The sequence below is a fragment of the Aquarana catesbeiana genome, linkage group LG08, assembly GCF_042186555.1.
Source record: "Aquarana catesbeiana isolate 2022-GZ linkage group LG08, ASM4218655v1, whole genome shotgun sequence".
Lineage (NCBI taxonomy): Eukaryota > Metazoa > Chordata > Amphibia > Anura > Ranidae > Aquarana > Aquarana catesbeiana.
Genome location: NC_133331.1, coordinates 102522647 through 102529481, shown reverse-complemented (window position 1 = coordinate 102529481; position 6835 = coordinate 102522647). Strand labels below are relative to the sequence as shown.

At 41.1% G+C, this 6835-nt stretch overlaps 1 pseudogene; it reads left to right on the top strand.

Annotated features, from left to right (window-relative positions):
• Window positions 1-5420: 5420 nt before the first annotated feature.
• On the top strand, window positions 5421-6365 carry LOC141106695 (taste receptor type 2 member 40-like; annotated as a pseudogene).
• Window positions 6366-6835: the final 470 nt, after the last annotated feature.

Here is a 6835-nt window from a genome sequence, read left to right as displayed (position 1 = left end):
TCACACTCAGCTGCTGTCTTTCCCCAATCAATTGTAATTGGTCTTCTTATATATATGGCATGTGGGGTCAGTGAAACCACGCCTCTGATGATATCCGTTTGCGATGAAACATGTCAGGCAGGTTGACACCAGCACGCTGAATGCTGCAGCCGATTGTTCCTTGTGATGCATGCACTCTTGAGTTTAAACTGTAAGTTACTACAATAAATTTGTTTTTAAATGGTATTGTGGGCTTCACTATTGGTCACTTATTTCCTTCATTGAGCACTGCTGATCGATTTACTGAATGCCTTGCATCTGATGTGAGTTCCTGGAGAAGTTTATTGAGGGAGAATATTATCTGCACATCGTTTATTTGGCCTATGGGGATAATTTTGCTATAAAGCCGGATATGCAGGATGAGCCTGGGGTCATTACGACATGCATATAATATCCAGCCATCTGGTAAGCAGATTACTTTACCACGTGGTGCCGAGTGCTTTCGTATACATGCACTATAGCTGGTGACTGGAATATTCCTCTCCTCTACTTTGGACTTACTATTAGTTGTCATTTTAAGCGCTGCATTATTTAGACTTTGTAATAATATACTACATTTTGTACCTGCTATGGGCGCAAACTGAAAATGCAGTAGTACATATTATATATACACACAAGTAGTTTGAATTTGATAGATTAAATATATGAATTAATACATATCAAAAAAATAGTAGGAAAACAAAGCCCTCGGAGAGAGGTGTTATATGAGTAAATATCTTTTTGGTGTGTAAAACTATAAAACATAATCAAACAAACTTTCTATGGCAGGTCCTGTAAATGATATAACATGCCATGATATGCTGTGTACATACTTTCCATAGACGACCATTTACCTGAAGTAAGCACACTGGGTGGGTAGCATTTCTTAGAACAGTGGATAAGCTATTGTCAGACTGCATCTGTCAGACAGCATCCATTCATCAAATGTACTATTGCTAAGTAAGGCAATACATCACCATTAGGGATGAGCTTCGAGTTCGAGTCGAACTCATGTTCGACTCGAACATCGGCTGTTCGCAAGTTCGCCGAACAGCGAACAATTTGGGGTGTTCGCGGCAAATTCAAATGCCGCGGAACACCCTTTAAAAGTCTATGGGAGAAATCAAAAGTGCTAATTTTAAAGGCTTATATGCAAGTTATTGTCCTAAAAAGTGCTTGGGGACCTGGGTCCTGCCCCAGGGGACATGGATCAATGCAAAAAAAAAGTTTTAAAAACGGCCGTTTTTTCAGGAGCAGTGATTTTAATAATGCTTAAAGTCAAACAATAAAAGTGTAATATCCCTTTAAATTTCATAGCTGGGGGGTGTCTATAGTATGCCTGTTAAGGGGCGCATGTTTTCCGTGTTTAGAACAATCTGACAGCAAAATGACATTTCAAAGGAAAAAAAGTCATTTAAAACTACTCGCGGCTATTGCATTGCCGGTCCGACAATACACATAGAAGTTTATTGATAAAAACGGCATTGGAATTCCCCACAGGGGAACCCCGAACCAAAATTAAAAAATGATGTGGGGGTCCCCCTAAATTCCATACCAGGCCCTTCAGGTCTGGTATGGATATTAAGGGGAACCCCGGCCAAAATTTTAAAAAAAAATGACGTGGGGGTCCCCCTAAATTCCATACCAGGCCCTTCAGGTCTGGTATGGATATTAAGGGGAACCCCGGCCAAAATTAAAAAAAAAAAAAACGGCGTGGGGTCCCCCCAAAAATCCATACCAGACCCTTATCCGAGCACGCAACCTGGCAGGCCTCAGGAAAAGAGGGGGGACGAGAGAGCGTCCCCCTCCTGAACCGTACCAGGCCAGTACCCCCAGATCCCGCCCCCCCCTGTGTGAAATGGTAAGGGGGTAATTTGTACCCCTACCATTTCACTAAAAAACTGTCAAAAATGTTAAAAATGACAAGAGACAGTTTTTGACAATTCCTTTATTTAAATGCTTCTTCTTTCTTCTTTCTTCTATCTTCCTTCATCTTCTTCTTCTGGCTCTTCTGGTTCTTCCTCCGATGTTCTTGTCCAGCATCTCCTCCACGGCGTCTTCTATCTTCTTCTCCTCGGGCCGCTCCGCACCCATTGCATGGGGGGAGGCTCCCGCTCTTCTCTTCATCTTCTTCTCTTCTTCATCTTCTTCTTCATCTTCTTCTCTTCTTCTCTTCTTCATCTTCTTCTCCGGGCCGCTCTGCACCCATGCTTGCATGGTGGGAGGCTCCCGCTGTGTGATGCGTCTCCTCTTCTGACTGTTCTTAAATAACGGGGGGTGAGGCTACCCGGTGACCCTGCCCCCCTCTGATGCACGGGACATGACGGGACTTCCCTGTGGCATTCCCTGTGACGTCACAGGGAAGTCCCGTCAAGTCACCGTGCATCAGAGGGGGGCGGGGTCACCGGGTGGCCCCACCCCCCGTTATTTAAGAACCGTCAGAAGAGGAGACGCATCACACAGCGGGAGCCTCCCTCCATGCCAGCATTGGTGCGGAGCGGCCGGGAGAAGAGGATGAAGAAGAGAAGAAGAGAAGAAGATGAAGAAGAGAAAAAGATGAAGAGAAGAGCGGGAGCCACCCCCATGCCATGGTTGTGGAGCAGCCCGAGGAGAAGAAGATAGAAGACGCCGCGGAGGAGATGCTGGACAAGAACACCGGAGGAAGAACCAGAAGAGCCAGAAGAAGAAGAAGAAGATGAAGGAAGATAGAAGAAAGAAGAAGCATTTAAATAAAGGAATTGTCAAAAACTGTCTCTTGTAATTTTTAACATTTTTGACAGTTTTTTAGTGAAATGGTAGGGGTACTTTTGTACCCTCTTACCATTTCACACGGGGGGTGGGATCTGGGGATCCCCTTGTTAAAGGGGGCTTCCAGATTTCGATAATGCCCCCGCCCGCAGACCCCCAAAACCATCGACCAGGGTTGTGGGGATGAGGCCCTTGTCCTCATCAACATGGGGACAAGGTGTTTTGGGGGGCTACCCCAAAGCACCCTCCCAATGTTGAGGGCATGTGGCCTGGTACGGTTCAGGAGGGGGAGGCGCTCTCTCGTCCCCCCCTCTTTTCCTGCGGCTTGCCAGGTTGCATGCTCGGATAAGGGTCTGGTATGGATTTTTGGGGGGACCCCATGCCGTTTTCTTTTTTAATTTTGGCGTGGGGTTCCCCTTAAAATCCATACTGGTATGGAATTTAGGGGGAACCCCACGTCATTTTTTTTTTAAATTTTGGCTGGGGTTCCCCTTAATATCCATACCAGACCTGAAGGGCCTGGTATGGAATTTAGGGGGACCCCCACGTCATTTTTTTTTTTTAATTTTGGTTCGGGGTTCCCCTGTGGGGAATTCCCATGCCGTTTTTATCAATGAACTTTTATGTGTATTGTCGGACCGGCAATGCAATAGCCGTGAGTAGTTTTAAATGACTTTTTTTCTTTGAAATTTCATTTTGCTGTCAGACTGTTCTAAACAAGGGAAACATGCGCCCCTTTACAGGCATACTATAGACACCCCTCAGCTATGAAATTTAAAGGGATATTATACTTTTATTGTTTGACTTTAAGCATTATTAAAATCACTGCTCCTGAAAAAACGGCCGTTTTTTTTTTGCATTGATCCATGTCCCCTGGGGCAGGACCCAGGTCCCCAAACACTTTTTAGGACAATAACTTGCATATAAGCCTTTAAAATTAGCACTTTTGATTATTCATGTTCGTGTCCCATAGACTTTAACGGTGTTCGCGTGTTCGAACAAACTTTTTTCCTGTTCGCATGTTCTGGTGCGAACCGAACAGGGGGGTGTTCGGCTCATCCCTAATCACCATACTGGGCAGAAAAATGTTTAAAAATAATTATAAGAATTCCCTTTAAGAGGAGTTAGGTTTATTACATGGGGTAATACATCCCCAGCATGAATGCATCAGAGAAAATTCTGTTCTCAAAATGGTCCCCGAGCATCTCTGACCATTGTATATGTAACTAGGGATTTGAACACTTGGTATATGTAGTGCAAAGATGAAAGGACTGAAAAACATATGTAATGCTTCTTAGGGCGTACACACGATAGGATTTTCCGTCAACAAAATCCATGTTTTTTTTCCGACAGACAGGCTCAAATTTGTCTTGCATACACACGGTCACACAAAGTTGGTCGGAAATTCCGAACATCAAGAATGCAGTGACGTACAACACGTACGACGAGCCGAGAAAATGAAGTTCAATAGCCAGTGCTGCTCTTCTGCTTGATTCCGAGCATGCGTGGAACTTTGTGTGTCGGAATTGTGTACACACGATCGGAATTTACAACAACGGACTTTGTTGTCGGAAAATTTGAGAACCAGCTCTCAAATTTTGTGTGACGGAAATTCCGATGGAAAATGTCCAATGGAGCCTACACACTGTCGGAATTTCTGACAACAAGCTCCTATCAAACATTTTCTGTCGGAAAATCCTATCGTGTGTACGGGGCATAAGAATGTTGCAATCTATGTATATTCTTTCTGTATGAATGTTTGCTTTTGGCTGTGAAGCAACCCCAAAGTTGGTATTTTCATTGCTAGCGGAAACCAACTGGACACATAGGTTTATTTAGTATTGCAACGCAAATAAAAACAAAACAGTGAAGGGTGCAGTAAAATATAGAAATCATTCAGAATTTATAATATGCTGAAAAAATATCACTGGAAGACGATTTCTGATTGGTTGTTATATGTCACTGCATTTTTCACCGTGACAAAATGATTAAGCTTGACAAACATACCATTTGAAAACACATTTATGTGATTATCTGAGGCTTTAGAAAACAGCTGCAATTGATAACTCTCAACATTTTAGACTCTCAAAAAATACTTCTTTATATTGGATGAGCTTGACTAAACAGATTTGCAACTCGAGGCTCTGGTCTGACCTTGTTATTACAAATCTGTCATTTGTTTCCTCACTGCACACAAATTCTCTGTCAAGGAAATCATGCAAATGCGGTAGAAAAACATGACAATCAAAAACCACATAATTTGTCATAAGGCAAGATGAACAAAAAAAACTATTGACAGGTGTTGTATTGACTTGCAAATACATTCTTTTTTATATGCTCTCTACTAATATGTAATACAGAGCCTTAGATTTTGCTTAACTCAAGCAGAGGTGAAAAATTAGGCAACCTTTGAAACTACAATCACATATGAAGACATACAAGAACTCATACATCTATTAAATCACCTATTATTACAACAGACATCTGCAAACCGAGACCTGAAAAAACTCTTCATGACTTGTTTGGCATAAAGGACTAACAAACTTCAACTATTTAAATACTTTGGACAAAATATTCTTAAAAAATACCCAAACCAGACCCTAATTGGAGAAAGATTTTACTAAGAATCCAGAAACAAAGCTATCATCATCATCATGGATAGCTTATCCATTGCAGATATAGTTGCCCATAGTATAATTTTTGTAACTGGTGTATCTGGAAGTAGCTTCATCTCATTTGTTCACTTTCTGGAGTGGCTAAAAACACGTGAGCATAATCCTTGTAATCTCATTCTTAATGCCATTGGGATTTCCAACATCTGTCTGCAAATTGCTAATGACATGGTAGAGATGTCATTCTACATATGTTTAGATGCCTACAATGATGATTGGGTAAATAATTTAGTGACAGCTCTTATAGCATCTCTGTCATTGTCCAGTCTCTGGTGCTCCACCTGCCTCTGTTTATACTATTGTGTGAAGATCGTCAACCTCAATGGACCTTATTTTTATAAAATCAAAGCAAATCTTCCTGTTGTGGTACCTTGGCTGCTTGTGTCCTCAGTTGTTCTGTCTTGATCAGTTGGAATGCCAGCCCTATGGGATCTGTACACGGGCTATTCCATCACAGCCTTAAACATTACAGGGAATGTGACATTAGAAGTATTAATTTATCCCTACGAGAGTAAATGTAATTGTATATTTTACTTATACATTTTAGTTGCTTCTTTGGCATTTGTAATCTTTTTGGCAGGTGGGACCATCATCACCTCTCTGTGTAAGCACATGTCAAGGATGAGGCAAAACAATGAAGGACTTGGTCATTCCAGAATCAGGACTCACTTATCAGCTGCTAAAACAGTGACTGCTCTCCTGATACTTTATTTAATTTTCTATGGGACATTTAGTTTTATTAACTATCCCCGATATATCCTGGATGTCAAAAAAACAATAATATGTAACATTGTTATTTCCACTTTCCCAACAGTAAATGCTATTATTCTAATCATGAGAAACAGAAAATTGTTAAATGCTCTGAAGCAGGTACTGGGTATGAAAACTAGTGTGAGCAATACTGAAGTCCCTGTTACTACTTGCTAATGTATATGCGTGTGTGTGTGCGAGCTGGAATTTTTTATCTATTCAATGTTTTACTTAGAATTATATTATGAAAACTTGACACAACACATTTTTAAGTAATCATTAAAATTCAGTCCTGATGCCAGATGTACAATGTTTTAGTGTAATGGGCATTCTAATGTCTGTATATTTATTTTAGACAAATTCTATTTAACATAGGGGTGTTTGATCATAAATTAAATATAATACAGGATCTAATCACTTAACGACCAAGTTCCGCTCCAGCGACCAGGTTGTTAAACGACTTGGTTATTAAACAAGGAGCCACAAGTAATCAATATTTTAAGCATTCTTAAAGAGGAAGTAAACCCTGATGGGTTTTACTTCCTCTTTATTTCCCTGCAAAGGTAAAGCATAATGGGCTACTATGCATCGCATAGTAGCCCATTATGTGTCACTTACCTGAAAATTAAGCCTGCAATGTCACTGCT